The sequence below is a fragment of the Anomaloglossus baeobatrachus genome, chromosome 2 (assembly GCF_048569485.1).
Source record: "Anomaloglossus baeobatrachus isolate aAnoBae1 chromosome 2, aAnoBae1.hap1, whole genome shotgun sequence".
NCBI classification, from domain to species: Eukaryota; Metazoa; Chordata; class Amphibia; order Anura; family Aromobatidae; genus Anomaloglossus; species Anomaloglossus baeobatrachus.
In genome coordinates, this window is record NC_134354.1 from 658,945,104 (window position 1) to 658,970,335 (window position 25,232).

The window sequence follows — 25,232 nt, forward strand, 5'->3', positions numbered from 1 at the left end:
CTCCGGTCACCTCCACGCAGCTAATGAAGACAGCCGCGCGATCAGCTGCTGTCACTGAGGTTACCCGCTGTCACTGGATCCAGCGGTGGATCCAGCGGTGGCCGCGGGTAACCTCAGTGACAGCTCAGCTGATCGCGCTACTCACCGCCGCTCCTATCACCTCCACGCAGCAACTGAGGTGAGTAGCGCGATCAGCTGAGCTGTCACTGAGGTTACCCGCGGCCACCGCTGGATCCACCGCTGGATCCAGTGACAGCGGGTAACCTCAGTGACAGCAGCTGATCGCGCGGCTGTCTTCATTACCTGCGTGGAGGTGACCGGAGCGGCGGTGTGTGCTGCAGCTCCTGTCACCTTCATGCTGGAAGCGACGCTGGAGCATCCTGGATTACGCCGGACAAGGAGGGCTTTTTGGGGCTGATTAAAGTGGTGAATCAGGGTATATGTTTGTGTTTTTATTTCTAATAAAGGATTTTTTCGGGTGTGTGTGTTTATTTACTGTAATTTACAGATTAATCATGGAGGGTGTCTCATAGACGCCTGACATGATTAATCTAGGATTTATTGGCAGCTATGGGCTGCCATTAACTCCTTATTACCCCGATTTGCCAACGCACCAGGGCAAATCGGGAAGAGCCGGGTACAGTCCCAGAACTGTCGCATATAATGTATGCGGCAATTCTGGGCGGCTGTTGGCTGATATTGTTAGGCTGGGGGGCTCCCCATAACGTGGAGCTCCCCATCCTGAGAATACCAGCCTTCAGCCGTATGGCTTTATCTGGCTGGTTTTAAAATTGGGGGGAACCGCACGCCGTTTTTTTTAATTATTTATTTATTTATTTTACTGCACAGTATAGACACGCCCACCGGCTGCTGTGATTGGGTGCAGTGTGACACCTGTCACTCAGCGTGGGGGCGTGTCTCACTGCAACCAATCATAGGCGCCGGTGGGCGGGGAAAGCAGGGAATACGAGATTGTTTAATGGGCGGCCGGCTTTTTCAAAACAGTAAAAGCCGCCGGAGCAGTGTGAACGCCGTGCAGTGCCGGGGATCGGGGATCGGTGAGTATATGAGAGAGGGGGATAGACTGACATGGACAGAGAGTGAGGGACAGAGATAGTGACGGACTGACAGAGATTAGTGAATGACAGACATTGTGAGGCGCTTCAGAACGCAGCTTTTCAGCTGCGCTCTGAAGCAGACCTTTTATAAGCTGCGGTGCAGAGCGCACACCTGCGCACATAGCATCAGACACCAAAATCGTATGAGGGATGTCACACGTTACAATTCACTAGGTTCGTGCAACAAAACGCTCAATTCTAGAGAATGATACGATATGTCTGCGATCAACGGTTTTGCGTTCAATCCTGATCGCAAGTAGATGTCACACGCAGATACCTCACAAACGATGCCGGATGTGCGTCACTTACAACTTGACCCCAACGACAGATTGTGAGATATATTGAAGCGTGTGTAGCGGGCTTTACAGTGATAAATTCCATCTAGTTAATACCTGAAAAGTAAGTGCCATTATACCATAGATTTAGCCAGTGTGGCTGATTTTCCAAAAATAAAACACTGCCTTATATTTCTTTTTGCTTTGAAAAAAGCGCTAGGGCTGATTTTCGGGTAGGCCTTATTCTTGCGGAAAAATGTTTGGGGGTAAGTTTACCTCCCTCAAAAAGCAGAACCTCCCCCTTCCCAGGAAAATCATATTTACCAGACCCCAGATATCTGCGTGGCTCAGAGGTCCTACTGCGATCTTCGGTGGGTGTTCCCAGCAGGTAAGCTCCACGCTGTCCTACCCTGCTTCTGGCTGACACTCACATACATCGGATAGCACACACACTCATACACACCCACACATCAGATCAAACACACTCATAGGCGGGCTTTATACATTGCAACATCGCTACCGATATATCGTCGGGGTCACGCCATTAGTGACGCACATCCAGCACCAGTAGCGACATTGCAACATGTAAATCCTAGGTGCGATGATGAACGAGCGCAGAAGCGTACAATATCGCTGATCTGCGTAATGTCGTTCATTTCCATAATGTCGGTTCGGCTGCAGGTACGATGTTGTTTGTCGTTCCTGCAGCACCACCCATCGCTGTGTGTAAACCCGCAGGAACGACAAACATCTCCTTACCTGCCTCCACCGACAATGCGGAAGGAAGGAGGTGGGCAGGATGTTATGTACCGCTCATCTCCGCCCCTCCGCTTCTATTGGCCGGCCGCTTAGTGATGTTGCGGTGACGTCGCGGTGACGCCGAATGCACCTCCCCCTTGAAGGAGGGAGTGTTCAGCGGTCACCACGACGTCCCCGACAAGGTATGTGCGTGTGAAGCTGCCGTAGCGATAATGTTCGCTACGGCAGCGATCACCAGATATTGCATATGCGACGGGGGCGGGTACTATCGCGCTTTACATCGCTAGCCGATGCTAGCGATGTCGCAACGAGTAAAGTACCCCATACTCATGCACACACAATCACACATCAGATCGCACACATACACTCACCACTTCTGGCCAGCAGGGGAAAATGGGAAGCAGTGCAGTGGAAAGCATGAAGGACTCTGTGGTGGAACACATCAGTGCGTTCCACCACAGGTCCTCTATGCGTTCCACAGCACTGCGTCCCAAGATTCTCTACCGGCCAGAAGAAATTGAATTGCCCAGTGTGGTGAGTATGTGTGTGCAAACTGATGTGTGATCTGATGTTTGTGTGTATGTGCGCAATCTGATGTGTGATTGTGTGTGCGTCCATTTGAGAGTTTGGTGAATTTTTACTTCAGTATTTGTGGACAAAACCAGGAGTGGAACAATGAGTGGAAAAGTATAATAAAAACACGGGCGCCACTGCTGCATTTTTTTACCCACTCCTAATTTTGACTTACAAATTCTGAGGTAAAAAAACCCTCACCAAATACTTAACATATGCACATGGCCTTAGGCTACATGCCCACAATGAGCTTTTGGTTAGTTTTTGATGCTACAGAATTTCGGAATACTTTCTGCACCTATTATGTAAATTAGGCTACTTTTTGACTCTGCATTTTTTGTCTCTTAGACCACTTGCACAGGCTCAGTATTTGGTCAGTTTTTTTTACCTCAGGATTTGTTAGCCAAAACCAGGAGTGGAACAATGAGAGGAAAAGTATAATAGTCACCTGGGCACCACATCAGAGAGGGCTAAAATGGGCGCAGCTCGAGTGGAGGCCAGGACATGAAAGGCATTTGGAAGAGGAAGGAAAGAAAAGGGTTAATAGGTAGTTTGGTTAGGAAGGGGTTAATAGCAGAATTTGCACATCCACAAAAGAAAGTGTAGAGTGCGTGAGGTTTAGAAGATAGGACACGTGGGTTGGGATCCGGCTTAGTATTGGACAGGAAGTGTTTAGGAAGGGTTGTGGAAAAATCGAGGGATACCTTTAAAAGGAAATGAGAAGCCATTGGAACACTGTTTTCTCTATGGATCCAGGACCAATAAACGACCTACTGACCCTCCCTTATGTTATGGTCTCTAGTTGGTTAAAAAAAAAAAATTGTTGGCGGTGGTTCGGTGCTTTGGATTATTTGGAGTATTGTCATAGCAGTGGGAGGTGAGGAGGTCAGGGATGGCCTTGGTTAATGGGGTAGTTTATTTTCTCCCTGTAGCAGCTGCTCCAGTAAGCCAGGCAGGCAGGATTTACTTTAGCTGCTGTATTGTTTCTGGACATGACTGGTTCCCTGTAAGGCCTCTTTTACACGTCAGTGATTCTGGTACGTATGTTTCTGTTTTTTCACGTACCAGAATCACAGACATATGCAGACCCATTAAAACTAATGGGTCTGAGCACACATCAGTGATTTTTCACTGATGTGTTTTTGTGCGGCGTACACATGTGTCCATATGCTCATCACAGAGACAAGTCCGTTTTTTTCTAGCATCACTGATGTCCCATGGACCACACTATGGTGTGATCCGTGAAACACATACCAGAAAAAACATGTACATATAAAATAAAAAGCTTTTTAAACTCACCTTCTCCAGCGATGCTGTCTCCGGCTGCTGCTGTCTCTGCTTCCAGGCCGGCTCATGATTCTCATGAATATGCAGTTATGCACTGCACAGCCGGCCCAGAAGTAGCTGCAGCGGTGAGTGACCCAGCTGCCAGACACAGGAGAACAGGAGACTTCAGCACCACGGACAGCAGGAGCGTGGACAGGTGAGTAGATCTCTGTGTATTATCACAGATAGCACACGGAGATCACACGTGTGCCAAAATCATGGCACATGGAGGGAGATACGCACCTTTAACACGTCAGTGAAAAATGTCTGTATTTTTCACTGACGTGAAAGAGGCCTAAATGAGAGGTTGGGGACAAGCTTGTGAAATGAGCTTTTACTTGACTTTTTGATATAATTATCTCTTTCCTTGATGTGATATTTTAAGTAACCCCCATCATTAGGTTTAACGTTTAAAGGAATATGATATATTTCATCTCGGCAGTGTCAATGCTTCTATGTAGCCACTGGCTGCTCCAAATAGCTTTATAACATTGTCAAAACAAAACCACACACAATATTTCTGCTTTGGGCGAACAATCACCATTGTGGATAAGAAAAGAGAAAAAGAAAGTACCTGATGGCAAAAAAGGAAAAAATTGTTTTCAAGCTATCTATCTATTACTGTTAGTCTAGCAAGTAAATGGAAAGCTAAAGCATAACCTTGGGCAATACTGAAAATGCTGCTGATGGTCGGACTTATCGAGATCTGTATGACCCTAAAATTTAATTTACCTGAAGGTGGCATTCCCGAGTTTCCACTGTCTTGTAATAGACCACACAGTATTGAGCATGGCAGCGTGGTAACAGGGCAGCAGCAGTGCAACTATAATCCATCCAGAGATTGTCCAGCAGATAACTGGGAAGGTTAAGGTGTATTCAGACATGGCATTTCTTTCTGTAGTCAAAACTTCTACTATTGGCAGTAAAAATGCTTCCTATAAAATGCTGCACTTTCCTATTTTTTTCAGGAGCATTACATATATAATTTGTCTACAGTAAATGCTGAAAAGGTTAGTTTTATTCACCAAAAATACTGCTAAAAAACAGTTGCAAAATGTGACACAAATATTATGCTGTATTTTTTATTTACTTTTTCATTGCTTTCTATGAGTGAAAAAACTCTAAAAAAACAGCCCAAAAACCAATTGAAATAACTAACAAGCTGCAGAATTTCAAAATCGCTGTAATTCTCAAATTCAATCAAGTAAAAAAGCTTTGTGTGCATGAGATTTCTGAAATCCCATAGCTTTGGTTGGTACTGTAAGGCCACGTGCACATGTTGAGTATTTGGAAGTGATGGGCGAATGTGCTCACCATTGCTTGTTACTCAATCGAGTATCAGGGTGCTCAAACGTGACTTGAGTACTGAGTATAATAGAAGTCAAAGGGAAACTTGAGCATTTTCAAACTCAAATGATTGAGGCTTGATCAAATAACGAGATGTGGAGAGTATGCTCGCTCATCACTAGTATTTGGTGATCTTTTTAACTCAGTATTTGTCAGCCAAAACCAAGAGTGGGTAAAAAAATACATGACTAAAGTTACTGTATGTAAAGTGTCTAAGGCATTAACAAATAAATTCAAACACGCTGAGCGACGTTTGAAATATACGGCCACAGCGGCCTTTATTGATTACACCTTCTTCTCTGAGGAGATCCTGGATGGCGTAAAAACCACTGAACAGCACCAGAATCAATATTCCTCAGTCATTTCGCTCCAATTCGGGGTTGGCAAATGTCACCAAGCTGTCCCAGTACAACCTGTTCTCTGGGAACCGGTGCAGCAGGAACCAAACCATAACTTGTGATTGAAGGGTGAACATACCTCCGATGAGACCCTACCCCAATAACCAAAGTCATCCCTAACCTCCTCACCTCAGGCTGCTATGGCATTTCTACAATCCAAAGTGCCGCATCATTGCCAAATTTTCAATATATTTTTTTTAACTAAGTGAAGAACATAACATAAGGGAGGGTTGGTAGGTCATTCACTGGTCCTGGATGTACAGGGAAAACGGTGCTCCAACATCTTCTCATCTTCTTTTCAAGTTGCCCTCACCTTTTCCACACTCTTTTCCCTATTAATCCTTTCCTGGCCTTCTGCTTCCAAACCCATGTTGTGGCCATGCTTCCACTCTAGCTGTGCCCATTGCAGCCCTCTCTTTACAATATACAGTTGAAACCATACACTATCTAAAGAGAACTATGCATGTTTTTTTCACTGACATGAAATCAGAATAAACCTTCTAGATCAAGTAAAATTACCAAAATTATTTATATTTGCAAAATGTCAGAGTAATGAGAGAAAGGGAATGTTTTGAGACATTTTTATTACTTTCTTGAGCAGCACTGAAACTCTGCCACTAGGTGGCCAAATTTGCAAGTAAAGCAAAACAACAATTTGCATTATTATTCCACAATGATGATTGGTGTCTTCAGGGCGGAGTACATGGGCCTGCACCCCCTTACACAGCCACACAGGGGCCTAAGAGAAAAGGAACCCACTTCTACCTCCAAAGTGTTAGTAACTGTGTGTTATAATGCACTTTTCGTCAATGGTTTTATGTGGTTGAAGAGAAACTGTCCCATACTGCATGTTGCCAGATCCACAAGTAACATGAATTCGAATCCAGCTCCTGTATTAGAAATTCTTTACTCACTGAGATTTCACCGCCTCTGGAGTGCCGGACTTCGTTGTCATGGGCCCCAGCTGATCCCGGATAGTTCGAAGGTCAGAACCGGTGTTTCTTTCTGTGAGTCTTTCCTACTTGCACTGTGTTGTGTGAGTCCCTGCGGCTTGAAGCCACGCGGGGACCCGAGTTCTTAGATGGGGTCCGTTCCTGTCCCGTATGGCAGGCAGCGCGAGTCCATTACTGGTGCCACTTTTGTATCACGACTCCTGGCTCTATATACTGCTGTGCCCCATGTGCTTTGTGTGGGCCAGAAGACTTGAAATCCTCTGCCCGGCGGATTCTGCTTGTGGGACGTGAAGTGCCCACTAGCCAAGGGCTCCGCACCCTGTTCTGTGCGCTCGGCCCTGAGGGAGCTATGGTGCAGCTCTCCCCTCAATGACAGTGTTCTGCCCACATCTCACTTGTTCCTTGGTCTGTGCTAAACCACAAATTTGTGAATCTCTGTGTGTGTATGTCACCTTGCTCCCCATTGTGTTGCTCTGCCCCCCGGGATACTGAACTAGTGGGTGAGAGGTCCCATACCTTGTGGTGACCATCCAAATGATCCTACCCTAACTGAGTCACGGTGGGAGGGCAGCTAACTGTGTGTTTTGGTGGATTGTGGTGGGTTACCGGCAATGACATCCCTTGTACCCGAGATGAATCCTGCACCTTTGGTGAGGTGCAGTACCCTGTGGTGACTGAAGCCTCAGGGGCACCACATTTTCCAGGGCAGAGAAAATACTGAGTTTTACAAGAGGATGGCACTTCAACGCTTCAAGAAACACTGGCTTTTTTTCTTCTTGAAGTGTCTTTTTTTTTTATTGGTGTTTCCTGACGGATGCTTCTGAGCACTGCATTTTGCCTGCGTTTTTGTAGTATATTTTTTACTGCCATTTTCTGGATATGTGTGTGTGGTCTGCTCATATTTACTCACTTTGAGTTTTTGGAGACCTAAAGCAATTAAAAGATGCTCTAAAGGCAACTGAACATATTAACAACATGGTCACTTTTACATAGAAATACACATGTTCATTCTTATAACATTTTCTGTGCTCTTTTTCAGGTGGGTTTTGGAGTGAACTTGCTTCAAAATACATTGAATCGACTCATCAGTTCTTTCATGCCAGAACTGCACCTACATTTTGTGACTTTTTATGTTCTCAAGCCAGTTTCTCCCAGCTTTGACAAAATGGGCAAAACTGAAGTGGGACGTGCCCACAACCTGTGGCATTAACCAAAAATCTCACTCCAGTACCTGTACGCTGGTCTTCATGAATCGGGCCCATTGTGTGCATATACCATTAAAGGACTCTATATTTGTTTTATTATAGTTAATTCATTGTACATGGTTACAGCCCTTGAGAGCAGATCTTGAAGGATGAATTCATGAAACGCTCTTCCTGCAAAGTGTGAGCAAAAGCAGTTCTACTAATTCCATATTTAAAAAAATAAATAATTCTTTTGAATAAAAGATACAAAAAGAAATCTGTTTCAAAAATATTTTCACTCCAAGTTAGTGAACCACATCAGATATTTAAACAAAATAATTGTACAAAATTCTAGATGTATTTTTTAACATCTATTTCTAAAGTTTTCTGAGATTAATTGCTTGCAAAATGAAACAAGACAAAAAATCGTATAGTAATCTTAGTAGCAACACACTATAACAGCCGCATCCCCGGTCTGTCCAGCACCTGATGGGTCAAACCCCTACCTCCTTAGCGCACTAATAAGAGTTTTGTTTCTCCATTTCTGAGAATAATGGCTTTTGTTGCAGTCTTCAGGTCTACTTTGCCTGTGTTTGTCCCAAGGGAAAGAAAGCTTTGCCCTCAATCGGATACTATACACAAGCACTTGACCTTAACTAAGCTGGAGTCCCCTTCCAGGCTATGTACTGCTGCTGATTGCCTCATTTAGAGCGGACCAATTGCACACAGAATAGCTCTCACATACAAACTGTGGAAATAATAAAAATGTGGCGGGCGGTAAACGATTTAGAACAAGTAAACTTGCCGGTGTTGTCAGTGAAGACTTAGCATTTGTGCATGCAATTTTCTTATTGTAAAAAGCTGTATGTTGAATATGTTCCAAATATATAGTGAGCAATCTGTTTTGATAGAAAATTTGAGAAATTTTAAAAGATGGGTAGTAAAAGGGATACAAGGGGTACTTGGCTAAAAACTTATTTGAGCCTCAAACTGCATCTGCTATGGTATGTGCGAACCTGCCAAGTGTTTCAAGTAGAAGACATACCAGTAATGCCAGTGTCTTTTTGCTACTTTTTTGTAACTCTCTGAGCACTTTTTCATCGTCTTTGATCACCAGCATTTTATTAGCGTTTATCGATCATTTTTCAGATGTCTTCTATAATGCCATATTCCAGATTTTTTTTCCCACTCTATTAAACAATGAAGACAACACTCAGGGTTTTTCTAACGAAAGCACTGGAAAAATGTTCAAAATGACATCTAGGTGTCTTTCGGGCATTTTTTGAGCTTTCATATTCACTTCTGTTAAGCGTGGAGCGTCTTCAGAGTTTAAAATGTCAGAAATATGGTCAGGTTATTTCTTTAACTGTTTTAGATATTTGGAAATTGAAAGTAGTTAAAAGATGCTCCATTATCTATATTCTGGAGTTTTGCCATGAAGTTTATGTACAAAGACAAATATTCCAGACAAAATATGCATAAACTGTGAACTCATTGTAACCTTTCTATATACTGTAGGTGATATGATCATCAAAAGCTATGCCTTTACTCAGAAACACCATAAGGGGTGCTGAATTTTGTAGCCTAAGATGGCCCAAAGGGCAGCCACACGTCTCAGAAAATGACAATGTTATTATTAGATCTCTGTACTATGATAATTTTGCTGTGACCGTTCAGACCAAATTATGCCTGCCCCTCATTTCTCACCTGCATTACTAGTACTTTCCTAAAAGGGGTACTCTTGGGAGAGAAAAAATTATTCTAATGGCTATGGCCTCATAAACTATAAAGATGGGATCCATAGTGCTATTTGCAACCCACACACTACCTGAAATTCAGTGTGAAGCAGGAGTTGCTCCTTGGTGCTCCTCCTTCCTTCTGGGACTTTACATCACACATTAAGGGACATGGCCTGCTCCTGGATCCTGCCCCTCTCTTCTGAGATGTTACATCAGACATAAATGGAGCAGGTCCGCTGATGTGTGATGTAACATGCTAGGAGGGAGGGGGAAGCATCCAGGAGCAGGCCACGCCTCCTTTATGTGTGATGTAACAACCCAGAAGGGAGGGGGAGCACCCAGGAGCAGACCATGCCCTTTGTTGTGTGATATAATGTCCCAGAAGGAAGAGAGAGAGCTCCATCTTCTCACTGAATTTCAAGTAGTGTGAGGGTAGTATCATCTTTAGAGTTTGAGGGCATAGCCATCAGAAGAACTTTTTATCACTCCAAAGTACCCCTTTAACTGCCGCAAATAAATTTAAAACAAAACATTCTGGTTAACATTTTAAGCTAACTATTTTAAGAATCTGTCTAATATACTTTGACTTTACCACCAGCTGTGACAAATATACTGAATGCCCGAACCCAGACTAACAATTTAAATAACCCAAACATTGGTGGTTCAGTCGTTAGCAGTGCAGTCTTGCAGCACTGGGATCCTGGGTTCAAATCCCACCAAGGACAACATCTGCAAGGAGTTTCTATGTTCTCCCCGTGTTTGTGTCGGTTGCCTTTGGGTTCTCTGGTTTCCTCCCACACTCCAAAGACATACTGATAGGGAATTTAGATTGTGAGCCCCAATGGGGACAGTGTTGCCAATGTATGTAAAGCACTGTGGAATTAATGGTACTATAAGTGAATAAATAATATTATTATTTTGTGATAATAATGGGATGCAGATGTGTAGGGGGGTAACTTCTCTATCCTACAAGTAAGAGAGCCCTGTGACCTCAATCTTCTCGTTAAATTTAATCTGTCAGCAGGATTTTGCTATGTAAACTGAGGGCTGGAGGAGATTTCAATGATGTGTCACTTATGTGTGCTGTTGTTTTTCCTACAATGATATTTTTTATCACCAGTAGATTATCAAATATTATACAGTATAAGTAAAATAAATACATGAATCATGGGAATACTATATTGATAGTATCTAGTTAATTCAAGTAGCAATCATTTCACCAAACTCAGCATAATGAGCACTGTTATATAAAACCGAAGAACTGAGATTATAGGATCCCCTTTCTGCTGCATTTCAGTTGTGGTGGATGAGACGAAGAAATGAGGAATTATGTTGCTAAGGTTCTCACACTGAGACAATCACAACATACAAGAGGTAGTTATTCAGTAAATGCTCTTGATGAGATTAGTTTGAATACTCAGGGATGTATCAAGGGGGAAGAGGGGTCCTGGGAAGTGTGCTTTTCTTCTGGATATCTTCCAAATTATGGACCTTTCACCCTGTGGTGTTAAACATAAGCAATCCCAAGCAGATGTATACACATACAAAGGCTTTTATCTTTATGAATAATATATACATACACAATAATGATCTACATGGACAGCAAGCAATACACCATATTATGGGATGTGAAAAGAAAGATTGTTTCAAATTATACCTTGATTTGTCTAGTGATTATAACAGTCCCTTATTATCCCATTATACATTATTTTTAGAATGAGCATGCCAAAATTGCCACAAAATTAAGTTTTGTTCTTCTCCATGGAAATCTTTAGTAAAAGCGTGGCATTCACTCTTGTATTGAACATTGCAAAAATCTTGCTAAAATGACTTTTTTTTGTATACCATTGAAAAATGCTAAGGTGAAATGGAGTAAAAAATATATTTTCACATAAAATTTAAATAGATGATGAATAAGAACAAAACACTGTAGGTAATCTATTACATGTATACTAAATGGATGCATAGCATACCACGGGTGTCTCCCCATCCCTTATAGACTTGAATGGAGAGAGCTGTGCACATGTATAGCCACCTCTTTACTCAGTCTAAAGGGTGCTTTACACGCTGCGACATCGCTAACGATATATCGTCGGGGTCACGGTGTTTGTGACGCACATCCGGCGTCGTTAGCAACATCACAGCATGTGACACCTAGGAGCGACGATCAACGATCGCAAAAACGTCAAAAATCATTGATCGTTGACACATCGCTCCTTTTCATAATATCGTTGATGGTGCATGCCGCTGGTTGTTCGTCGTTCCTGCGGCATCACACATCGCTATGTATGACACTGCAGGAACGAAGAACATCTTCTTACCTGCGTCCTCCGGTAATGAGGAAGGAAGGAGGTGGGCGGGATATTCCGCACGCTCATCTCCAACCCTCCGCTTCCATTGGATGGCTGCTGAGTGACGTCGCTGTGACGCCGCACGAACCTCCCCCTTAGAAAGGAGGTGGTTTGCCGGCCACAGCGAAGTCGCAGGGAAGGTAAGTCCGTGTGACAGATGTAAGTGATATTATGCACCACGGGCAGCGATTTGCCCGTGACGCACAACCGACGGGGGCGGGTAAGCACACTAGCGATATCGATAGCGAAATCGCAGCATGTAAAGTGCCCTTAAGGCTGTTGGATGCCCGTTCTCCTGAGTAATTAGTGTCCGTGAGGTTCCTCTGTGGACGTGTCATCAATATTTCAGATAAGAATACCCCTTTAGAAGATCTGCTTTAATGATATTTTTAAAAGTTAATATATATGCAAGAGCTACATGCCTAGTAATTGCTTAATAAAATGCTCCAATATCAAGTGGTCCAAGGAATTGACGTTATCTGCCACTTCCACCAGCATGGCATCTGTATTCTCCAGGCTCTGCAGGTATTGACTTCCATTACCTATTGAAACTGCAAATAATTTTACTGGATTGGTCTTGCTTGTATCAGAGGAATCCAGTTATGGCAGAAGATTATTATTATTTGTGTCTTTTTGTAATATATATATCTATATATATAATTGCCTTATTCTGTCTGTCTGTCTGTCTTGCTCCAAAATTGTGTTACAGTGACAGTGTCGTTACAGTGACAACTGTCGGATTGGCCGCTCGCCTCGGCCTGGCCCCGCCCCCCGCATGGATTAGCCGCTTTCCGCGCCCCTCCGCATGCATCGCCCGCTCCAGCGTACACCGGCTCCCGGTACACATGTGCGGGGAGCCGGCATACGCTAACACCTCGCTCGCTCGGCCTCGACCCCGGCACACGTTGGCATGCTCGGCCCCGCCCCCGGCGGACATAACTTTACGATGCTGGGATCGTGACGGAGCCATTGTACGCTGGTAACCATGATACACATCGGGAAGCACTTCCTTTAGTTACCCGATGTGTATCATGGTTACCAGCGTACACCGGCTCCCGGTACACATGTGCAGGGAGCCGGCATACGCTGACGCCTCGCCCGCTCAGCCCCGCCCCCGGCACACGTTGGCATGCTCAGCCCCGCCCCCGGTGGCCCCAGCATGGGGGATGGAGCACGATGGGGGTTGCGCAGCATGGAGGATGGAGCACAATGGGGGGTGTGCAGCATGGAGGATGGAGCACGATGGGGGATGTGCAGCATGGGGGATGGAGCATGATGGGGGGTGCGCAGCATAGGGGATGGAGCACGATGGGGGGGTGCGCAGCATGTCGGATGGAGCACGATGGGGGGTGCGCAGCATGGGGGATGAAGCACAATGGGGGTGTGCAGCATGGAGGATGGAGCACGATGGGGGGTGTGCAGCATGGGGGATGGAGCATGATGGGGGTGCACAGCATGTCGAATGGAGCACGATGGGGGTGCGCAGCATGTCGGATAGAGCACGATGGGGGGTGCGCAGCATGTCGGATGGAGCACGATGGGGGGTGCGCAGCATGGGGGATGGAGCACGATAGGGGGTGCGCAGCATGGGGGATGGAGCACGATGGAGGGTGCGCAGCATGGGGGATGGAGCAAAATAGGGGGTGCGCAGCATGGGGGATGGAGCACAATAGGGGGTGCGCAGCATGGGGGATGGAGCACGATGGGCGGTGCGCAGCATGGGGGATGAAGCACGATGAGGGGTGCGCAGCATGGGGAATGGAGCACGATGGGGGGTGCGCAGCATGGGGGATGGAACACAATGGGAGGTGCGCAGCATGGGGGATGGAGCACGATGGGGGTGCGCAGCATGGGGGATGGAGCACAATGGGGGGTGCGCAGCATGGAGGATGGAGCACGATGGGGGTGCGCAGCATGGGGGATGGAGCACGATGGGGATGCACAGCATGGGGGAAGGAGCACGATGGGGGGTGCACAGCATGGGTGATGGAGCACGATGGGGGTGCACACGTCCCCCCAAAACACACACACACCGCCACACGCGCACCGCACAACACACCACACACACACTGGGAACCACAAACACCGCCCTACACAGACACCCACACACACACAGACAACGCCGCACACACAACACCCAACACACAAACACCGCAGCATAAACAAATATACGCACATACCGCGAAACACACACACATTGCACAAAACATACCTCCCCCCAAAACACACATACGCACTCCACACCCACACAAACCGCGCAACACACACAGCACCACACACACCGAATGCTGCAGACACACAGCGCTCCACAAACAACGCAACACACACAACGCAACACACATACAACACCGCTGTCACACACCTCCCACCTTCTAGTATATATATATATATATATATATATATATATATAGGGAGGAAAATGAGGGGTGCGTCTTAAAATCCGAACATAGCTTAAAGGGAGGTGAATTGGCGGGGGGCTGTCTGTGCGGCTCAGTGTGCGGGCGATGGGGGTGCCTGTTGGTGCTTGTGGGCGGCCGGCAGGGTGCCTGTCTGTGTGTGCGGGCGGCCGGATGCCTGTCTGTCTTGTCAGCCGGCTGCCTCTCTGTGTGGGTGGGAAGGTGGTCTGCTGGCTACCACTCTGTGCGGCTGGGTGGCTATGCGGACTGCGGTGGCTGTGCGGCAAGTTTCCTAGTCTGTCCATGGTTCCAGCTTCAAATAATGGCACCGGGGGTTAGCGCGTGCGCAGATGGAGCTCTTGGATGAGAGCTCCATCTGCGCACGTGTGGCGCCCTGGACTAGCCAGGTCGTCACAGGTACTACAACATACACCCCCACCCTGAGACAGGCACATCAGCCAGACACAAAATCCTTGTTGCCTCCCTCCAGGGGCTGATGTCCACACCAGGTGGGGTGGAGCCAGGTGGTTGGCCCCACCCACTGAGGAGTTCACAGTCCTGGAGGCGGGAAAAGGAAGAGAGTTCAGTTAGGGAAGTGAAGGAGTGAGGAGCAAACTGACCGTGTCCGGGTGTGTGGCCCGAGCACTAAGAGCAAGGTTGGCAGATGGTGGTGGCCGTCTGCAGGAGAGGCAGATCAACGCGGAACCGTAGGACCGGGACGAGCGGTGGCCTGCCGGTACCGAACCGGGGAGCGAAGTGAATCCAGCACACACAGGGAGGGCCTACGGACCCCGACCAGGCTTGGAGTCGCCATTAGAGGTCAAATCCGTCAGTGACCGGAACCCCAGGGGTTTCCTAACAGCCAAGACCTGATTGAAGGTAACCGTCCGACCAGTAGAAGGAAATACAGCTACCGCCACAGCTAGAGTTCCAAGGGCCAGAGCCTGCGGGCAAAAGGGCTCCTCCGGCACATATACACGCTGGGGAGCGGGTTACCGGTGGGAATCCATCGGGACCGAACATACACAAAGGTGCAGGGAAAGGCAGCCACCACCAACCGTCCGGGAGAAGCTACAGCAGCCGGCTGCGGGACCCGTCCATCCAGCTGTTTGGTTTACCAGAGACTTTGCGTACATTTTTGGCTGAATGAGTACAACCGTGCCATCCGGCACTGCGCTGTGCAGTCTAGGCGACCCTGCACCTTGCCAACCCTGCCTCCCTGTCACCTCACCGGGCCCCGGGACCACCAACCCCTACCCACGGAGGGGGAAAACAACATCCCAGCTGCTCCCTACCATCGCTCCTGGGATCCCCATCACCAGCAGCGGTGGTGCCCCAACCTCACCACAACCCGTGGGTGGCGTCACGGACTAAATCTCCCAAACCCAAATTCCCCCTTTCACTCACGGGCGAGGAGCGCCGCTTGAGTCCCCGGATCCGGCCCACCGCTGGAGCCACCGAGCAGCAGCAGCAGCAGTGCCGGACCCGAGCGTTAGCGAGCGCAGCGCCCCGCCGCCCGCGACAACTTGACGTCACGAACAGGATTTTACCGTTCTACCGGCTGGTAGAAGTGCGCCTTGTGCCCCGCCTGGCAGTGTCCGGACGAAAAATTTGAGAATACCGCCATCTTGGGTGCGAAGATTTTCCCGCTCGAGCGTCTTCTTCCAAGCAGTGGAGGTGCGAAAGCCGAAGCCCCGCCCCTGAAGAGGAGGTGCTGAGAAAAGACCAAGGGGGGACGGATGGCGTCCAGCCGCATGTAAGCTGAGGTCATAAAGGCAGGGGACGCCAGGGCTCTGCCACCATATACCGCTGCCAGCATGCACCGTCCGTCCGGTAGCCCCGCAGTCCCCGAGCCCGCGCCCGGCACCGCAGCTTGGGTGGAGGTCCGGACTGTCCAACTGAGCAGCCGTCTGCAGGTGCAAGTGCAGCTCCTCTTGGAGGAGTGGGAGACCGACATGGCGGATGTGGTGGCGGCCATACGGAGACGCGAGGTGGAGGAAGTCTTGGAGGAGCGGTAAGTGACCCACGCCCCTGTGTTCCTACAGGATCGGTTGTCGCGGCTGAGGGGCCCGGTCTGTGCCCGCTCACCTTGCTGCCTTCCCCACTACCCGTGTTGGCCGCTGCCGCCCCGCACTAGGCCCGCTACCCCCACAATCGGTAGCGGAACCCTGCCTGTCCGCCCGAGCGGACCAGCCTGCAGACGAGGTCCGCAGACGACCCGCACCGCTTCCATGAAGCTCCCGAGGGCAGCGTCGGTCTGCGAAGACACACCAGTGGCATCGGAAGTGACTGCACCCAGTACCGTCCGGCTCCGGTGATCCGTTCCGTCAGGAGGAGGTGGAGGCTCAGCAGGTGAGGACCCCTGTACCCTTATCCCCCGCCTCGGCTGAGGCTGCGCCGGGTCGCTGCTCTGAGGCAGCGCCCCAGGCTATGACACCGCGGGACCTTCCACAGCGAATGCCAGTAGTGGGCAGTGCGAAGGAGATCCTGCGGGGCCCGACCCGCGCGCAGGGGCAGACAGACGCCCCCTACTGGGACAGGGAGCCGAGCCAGCTGAGCCGGGAAATTGCGGAGAGGGAGAAGTGGAAGGCTGAGCTGATAGCCCACATGATTCAAGAGAAGGAGAACCTCCGCCGAGCCACCTTCCGGGTACGGGGCCCGATATACGAGGGTCAGGTGCAAAGATTTGACCCCCGCCGGGATGTCAATGCCCACCTGCCAGAGGGCCACCCAGGCCGTAACTTGCTCCCAGGCGATGTATACGCGGCATTGTGGAGAGAGGGGCTGGTTTGCCCTTGATGCCAAGCTGAGAGAAGGCCAGGAGGCCCAAGAACCGGCCCAGTCCCCTCCCCCGGCCTGCGGTGTGGACTTGAAGTAAGGCAGCGGTCCCTCCGTTGCACCGTTGTCCCCGTTGGGACCATGAGTACCGTTATAAATGAATGATAAGACTAATCAAACTGAGAGAATGACCTGATTGATACCGTAATTGACCTGGCCGTTGCCGGCAAGTTGTCCCGTAGGGACCCTTTGTAACCGTTGCATGAGGAACTCTTCATGGACATGCCTGAGAACTTGCAGGGCACCCACAAACTTGTGGGTTTGTAAATATGTTGGGGCATGTTTTCCGTTGCCGCCTCCGGAGAGGCAGATTGGAGGAAGGGCCCGCAGCAGAGCAGGCTGGGGCCCGGCCACAACCAGGACCGGTGGTCATCCTCTGGGGTCAGGGGTCCCCATGGACGTGGGATCCCCTGAAGTGACAGCCGGGTGCGAGTAACTGTACCGTTCCCGCTCGGGCAGCCTGGATCTGGACTGGGGTCAAATGGTGCTGCCCACTTCTTAGGGGCAGCATCAGGGCTAGGTTGCTTGGGTGGGAGAGCGGAAGCCGTCCATCCGTTATTATTAAAAATGTAGATATATCTGTTTTGCAACGTTCAAGTGACATGCCTCCCGTAAGGGAAGATTTAAAAATGCATAAACTGTTGATATTTGTTTTATATTTTTACAGTTAAAAAAAAAAAAGAAAAATAAAACCGGTGGTGGACGGGCAGCCCGCGGACGGTCTGCATTTAACCAAGGGGGAATATGGCGCCCTGGACTAGCCAGGTCGTCACAGGTATTACAACATACACCCCCACCCTGAGACAGGCACATCAGCCAGACACAAAATCCTTGTTGCCTCCCTCCAGGGGCTGATGTCCACACCAGGTGGGGTGGAGCCAGGCGGTTGGCCCCACCCACTGAGGAGTTCACAGTCCTGGAGGCGGGAAAAGGAAGAGAGTTCAGTTAGGGAAGTGAAGGAGTGAGGAGCAAACTGACCGTGTCCGGGTGTGTGGCCCGGGCACTAAGAGCAAGGTTGGCAGACAGTGGTGGCCTCTGCAGGAGAGGCAGATCAACGCGGAACCGTAGGACCGGGGATGGGCGGTGGCCCGCCGGTACCGAACCGGGGAGCAAAGTGAAGCCAGCACACACAGGCAGGGCCTACGGACCCCGACCAGGCTTTGACTCGCCATTAGAGGTCAAATCCATCAGTGACCGGAACCCCAGGGGTTTCCTAACAGGCAAGACCCGATTGAAGGCAACCGTCCAACCAGTAGAAGGAAATACAGTTACCGCCACAGCTAGAGTTCCAAGGGCCAGAGCCTGCGGGCAAAAGGGCTCCTCCGGCACATATACACGCTGGGGAGCGAGTTACCGGTGGGAATCCATCGGGACCGAACATACACAAAGGTGCAGGAAAGGCAGTCACCACCAACCGTCTGGGAGAAGCTACAGCAGCCGCTGCGGGGACCCGTCCATCCAGCCATTTGGTTTACCAGAGACTTTGCGTACATTTGTAAATGAGAAAGCCGCGGAGACACCATCATATGTTTCTCAACGCTGGCAGGAAACTAGCCAGGTCTTTCACCGGGAAGGAACAACCACGGGAATGGCAGTCTCCAGTCAAGGAGACCACCTATACCAAACATGGTATCCATCCACAGACAGCCGTTTCGGGGTATTTGCCCCTCATCAGTGTGGAGTAGGAATCTGGCTAGTGGGGGCAATGCCTAGTAAAAGACTACTTAAGCAAGCATTGTTGACCTTAGGGAGATCAACATATCCACTGCGGAGACACCATCACGTGTTTCTCAACGCAAACGGCTGTCTGTGGATGGATACCATGTTTGGTATAGGTGGTCTCCTTGACTGGAGACTGCCCTTCCCGTGGTTGTTCCTTCCCGGTGAAAGACCTGGCTAGTTTCCTGCCAGCGTTGAGAAACATGTGATGGTGTCTCCGCGGCTTTCTCATTTGCATACTTCCCAGGGGGCTTTGCTCTAGAATCACTGCGTTGAGAAACACGTGATGGTGTCTCCGCAGTGGATATGTTGATCTCCTAAGGTCAACAATGTCAACAATGCTTGCTTAAGTAGTCTTTTACTAGGCATTGCCCCCACTAGCCAGATTCCTACTCCACACTGATGAGGGGCAAATACCCCGAAACAGCTGTCTGTGGATGGATACCATGTTTGGTATAGGTGGTCTCCTTGACTGGAGACTGCCCTTCCCGTGGTTGTTCCTTCCGGTGAAAGACCTGGCTAGTTTCCTGCCAGCGTAGAGAAACATGTGATGGTGTCTCCGCGGCTTTCTCATTTGCAAACTTCCCAGGGGGCTTTGCTCTAGAATCACTGCGTTGATAAACACGTGATGGTGTCTCCGCAGTGGATATGTTGATCTCCCTAAGGTCAACAATGCTTGCTTTGCGTACATTTGTGGCTGAGTGAGTACAACCGTGCCATCCGGCACCGTGCTGCGCAGTCCAGGCGACCCTGTACGTTGCCAACCCTGCCTCCCCATAACCTCACCGGGCCCCGGGACCACTAACCCCTACCCACGGAGGGGGAAAACAACATCCCAGCTGCTCCCTACCATCGCTCCCGGGATCCCCGTCACCAGCAGCGGTGGTGCCCCAACCTCACCACAACCCGTGGGTGGCGTCACGGACTAAATCCCCCAAACCCAAATTCCCCCTTTCACTCACGGGCGAGGAGCGCCGCTCGAGTCCCTGGATCTGGCCCACAGCTCAAGCCACCGAGCAGCAGCAGCAGCAGTGCCGGTCCCGAGCGTTAGCGAGCGCAGCGCCCCACCGCCCACGACACACGCGCCGCTCCGAGCGCCATTTATTTGATGCCTGGACGACGGACAGACTGGGACACTCGTCGCATCAGCCTCCTCCACCACACAACCACCACAGCTTCTGCTGCCACCACTGACCCGCAACCGCCACTGCCACCAGTGACCCGCCACTGCCGCTATCACCACTGACCAGCCGCCGCAGCTGCCACCACTGACCCGCTGCTGCCACCACTGACCCGCCGCTGCTGCCAGAACAGCCTCTGCCTCCTGTGACCCTGCTCCACCACCACTGCCGTCCCCTCCGGTATGACAACTCCGGAGTATAAGACGGACCTCTTTTTTTTACGTTTTTTAATCTCTAAAGGGGTGCGTCTTATAATCTAGTGCTATAATCTTATAAAACAAAAAATACCGTATATATATATATATATATATATATATATATATATATATATATATATATATATATATATATATATATATAAAAACATATGAAAGTGGATTTTCACCTAAATTAAATGATATATAGCTTGAGAATGGTTTAATATATAGTTTGTTTCTCACTACCACCAATTTGCGATTCTGATTGTTGCATGTTACCTTACGTTCACTTTTACAATACTAGCAGTTCCAAACCTCATTTTTGTGGTTTTGCTATAGTTTGTAGTACCTTGCACAAACAGCGGTGTAACCCCCACCCCTTTCAGCTAGGCATATCATTTATATACCTTCCCATCGGCAGGTGTCCGAGCAGTCCGGCCTGTATCATACTCTGCACTCATCTACATTGAGGTCATCTGACACAAGGTGAGGTTTAAATATTAGTTGATAGGACTTTCCAGATTGGGGTACACCTTGTCGTGGGGGTATGGCTTTTATGCGTTTTTTGAATGTTATTTATATTTACTATTTACTTACAGCAAGGTTTATGCTCATATTGTTTCTATCTTTAAATGGCCACAGTGTGAACCTGCTCTCCCCATGTATGCCAACTTATGCTCAAGCTCAATTCTTTGGTTTTGCTAAATTACACTAACACCTAGACACCTGTAGCACAAGAGTATGCAAGGATTAGGAAATACAAACTTGAAAGAATTTATATTACTTATGTGTTTTTCATGGTGAAACATATAATTCAGGGATTTAATAGGGGTTTACTTCTGTACTTTGGAGCAAACACCTTCAGTCATACCAACAGACCAGTGGCATCCTTTGTTCAAAAGATATGGCTCATAGCATCACATTACTAGAAATTTCTCAGTCTGGTCCATAGAAGTGTCTTTAGAATGATCACTTCCCATGGGATTTATCATATCACACTGATAATCTTATATGTGAGATTTGGGGGTCAACACTAGAATGGAGTCCCAATGCTTCTAGAATAAGACCATTTGGCAACTAAGACTTTATGTCTACATCCACTATGCAAAACTAAGTTTCTTATGAAAATAGGTTACGTGTCAACTCCATTGTATGTGCTTAATGACATTGGGAAATGTAAAGAACATGTACCATTATTAGGATGGTGTAACAATATGGTCGTCCACCTATTGATAAGAGTCTTCAATCACCGACAGATACAATCTCCCACATAAGTGCAAGAAAACTAAGTAGCTCCTTTTGCTCTAATAATAATAATAATAATAATAATAATAATAATAATAATAATAATAATAAAAAATAATAAGAAGAATGAAAAGTTTTCACTATGTACATATATTCCAAAAAAAATACTCTGCATACGTTGTGCTTTCTACAATTTCTTACAAGGTACCAGCTAAATTAATTAAAGGTAAGAATGAAAATTGTAAGACTTACTCCTGGATGTTTCTTCATCTGCCTCGAGAATGCTGAAAACCTCCACCACATTCTGTCCCAGTAAGTTCTCTGTCCTGCTCTTCTAACTTCTACAAGTAACAGGTCCCAGCATATGTCTTTGCTCAAGAGAGTCCTATTTAAGGAGGGGGTGACAATTGAGGGTGTATACAGGATATCTGCAGCTTGCCTCTTGTAAAACCCACTCCTACACCTCTTAACATAATTTTGTGTAATGAGGCTGTCGGGACGTAATTCAATTATTTATCTCATTTACATCATAGTGCATAGGGTACACCGCCCCTGGTATTCCTGCTTCTATTGATCTCTTCTTTTTTTAGTGACCATTATTTATTTTAGTGTAGTTTTAATAAATGATTGAATGAGTGATGTAGTAAATGACATTACTTTTTTTCTGAGGGCATATGTTTCTGACAGTTCATTCAATGAGTTAAAAAAGACAATTAGCAGTGGAAAAGAATGGAGATAAATTAAAATGCAGCCTTCAATTAATCATCCCTAATTATGAGAGTTGTATCTCACTGAGCCTTCCTGTTCCAAGGAAAGACCCAAGTGTCTGATTCATTTTTGCCTTTTTTTTGTTTAGCTTTTGTTTTTTGATCATATGTTATCTTTGTGCCTTGCTTTTCTTTTAAAGAGGTTGTCCACCACTTTTCATTGACGGCATACTATTAAGATAAGTCATTAACATCTGATAAGTGGGGGTGTTACATCCAAGCACCCCCCGCTAAGCTGTTCCCGATGTTGGCGACAGTCGTAACTGATTAGTTACGGAACTGCACAGCTCTGTTAATTGAATAATGACAGCGGCTAGGTACTGAACATCCACCCCCTATTGATTGGAACAGGGGGCAGATATGCAGTACCCTGCCATTGCCACTATAGAGTTGACTGGGCCGCGATGTGCAGCACCATAACTGATCAGTTCCAGCCGCCGAGAACAGCTGATCGGCGGGGGTGCCGGGTAGAGATAAGTAATCCTGCCAAGGATCGGATCAGTTTGGGATCGCCAAACCTGTATGGGTTTGCTGATCAGATTGCCTATCTGATATACGATCCTAGCCGAACCCATTGAATCCAATGGGAGGCAAAAAAAAGGGCATAGACAACACATTTGGGGGGCTCAAAAGCTGCCAAAACAGCTCAATCTGTTTGACATCGGAGCCACACTGTTGTGGCACAGCCATTAACTTCCTAGAATATTAACATAAGAAATATTGGATGAGTGACAAGGGTAGGCCTGTTGATCTGAGATCCCTATCACTACAGACAGATGAAACTTGGAGAACCATCTTGGAGTCTCCATAGTTCCAAAAATTGAAGGCAGATAGCAGGACAGTAGCATGAATTGCCCCATAGTACCCATAGTGTCTTTGCACAGCAGTCAGCCAAGGGCTTTGCACCATACAGGGTCTGGCCCAGCATTTTCATTTTTCAAATGAAGAGGTAGGTGAATGAATGACAGGTGTAGGCTTCTTGCTCTTGTGTTCCCATCCACTGCAGACAAGACACAACTTGGAAACTTAGATAAGAGTCTCCATATTTCCAAAAAATTGGTGCAGACACTAGGACAGTTTCAGCAATTACCCTGGAATGCCCATAGAGTCTTTTGACAACAGTGTTGCATGGGCCATGCAACACAGAAGATGTGGCCCATCTTCAAATGAAGAAGTGGTTGAGTTACAGATGTAGGCCTCGTGCTCTGAGAGCCATGCCACTACAGACAACACAGACCAAAGAGAACAAGAAGACCTGGATACGAGTCTCCATTTTAAAAAAAATTAGGAAGCAAAAGGAGTTTGAATAGGAGGAATAGTAGGTGCTTCATATAGGACAAAAAGTTAAGGTGTTAAAGTAACAGCGATGGACACACCGCTTCATTGTTGCACCACTAAGGCACTTGTTATCAAAATCAGCAGCAGTAGCAACAGAAGCCACGAAAAAGGTGTCCCAATCTGCAATAATGCGATATCAATGCAGCACACTGAAAAGTACAACATTGCTTATTCTGCACAGTCTACAACTGGGGTGGAAAAGTCATTTTAGATCCATGACTTGTTCATCATTATGAAAGTTAGGTAGTCTACACTTTCAGGGGACAGCTCGATGTGCTTATCCAGTAGGACAACACCAGCAGCGCTGAAGACACATTCTGAGAGAACGCTGGCTGCCGGGCATGAAAAATCTCTAAGCCATGACTTGTGAGCTCAGGCCATTGTTCCATTTTTGAAACCCAAATTGCAAAAGGGTCTGCCCCCCTCCTGATGGTACTGCAATTGAGCTTGAGATACTCCTGCACCATCTTCTCTAGTCATTCACTATGTATGTATCAGAGTTGTACTCTGTTCTGGTGGTGCATGTGATGGTGTAAAAAAATATGTCCCACAATTTGAAAAATAGCTTCTGCCAGTTAAACTGTTGCTGCTGCTATTGTTTATGAGCTGACAAATGGACGTTTGCTGTGTTTGCCGTCAAGAACTGCGATACACACTCGGTGCCTCACTGCTGTCTTGCGAAAAATCACTCTTAAGATTGAGTACAAGTTGGTTTCGATACTCGAACATGCGCGTGTCCCTTTCCAGGGGGGAAGCATCTGGCAAAATTTACTCTTGTACCGTGGTTCTAACAGAGTGGCAACCCAGTAGTTAGCACTATTCTATGCTACAATTCTGGAATCATGTTGCAGCAAGAAGGCGCTCATGTGTCTGGCGCTTCCGTGAGGTCCAAGTCCATGCTGTGTAAGGATCAATATCTTCTTCATCTCCTGACTGTAGTGCACCCATCACCTCTTCCTCCTCGTCAATTTGTTCCTCGGCTCCTGCACCTTCAATAACAGTTTGTCTGGTACCATAAACCCCTCTAGATCGCTGCACTCCACCATCCCTTGCCACTCACCTGTGGGATGACAGTCTGGATCTAGTGATATTGGTCTCTGTGATGCCCTGGCTGGGCCAGGTAGTCAAAGATAGGCCCCTGCACAACACCTTTCCCTCACAGGTGACATCAGCCAACCTTAAAACCCTAGTCACCTCCCTCAGGGCTAGACAGACACACCAGGGGGCGGAGCCAGGCGGTTGGAAGAAAGGAGTCTAGACAGCCCGGGGCGGGGAAAGTAAACAGTCAGTGTTGAGTCGAGTTTGAGAGTTGAAGGAGAGTGGAGGTCAGGCCTGTATGTCAGGCCTGAAGCAAACTGACAGGTACCAGGGTAGGAGCCCTGGTGCCTTTGGCTAGGAGGCAGACGGCAGTCTCCGTCTGCAGGAGCCGGTGGACTGGGACAGGGTGGTGGCCCGCCGGTACCGACCCGGGGAACCGACCCGGAAACCGGAGCACACTGGGGGGTCCTCAGACCCTGAAGCTAGGTCC

The 25,232-nt window shown here is 48.0% G+C and overlaps 1 long non-coding RNA gene across 1 annotated transcript in view; it reads right to left on the reverse strand.

Annotated features, from left to right (window-relative positions):
• Window positions 1-21,945, reverse strand: part of LOC142290502 (uncharacterized) — a 35,699-nt gene extending 13,754 nt beyond the window's left edge. The window contains exon 1 of the long non-coding RNA XR_012750325.1: window positions 21,852-21,945. This is a non-coding gene — a long non-coding RNA (uncharacterized LOC142290502). The remainder of the gene's footprint in view (window positions 1-21,851) is intronic.
• Between the last annotated feature and the right edge of the window lie 3,287 nt (window positions 21,946-25,232).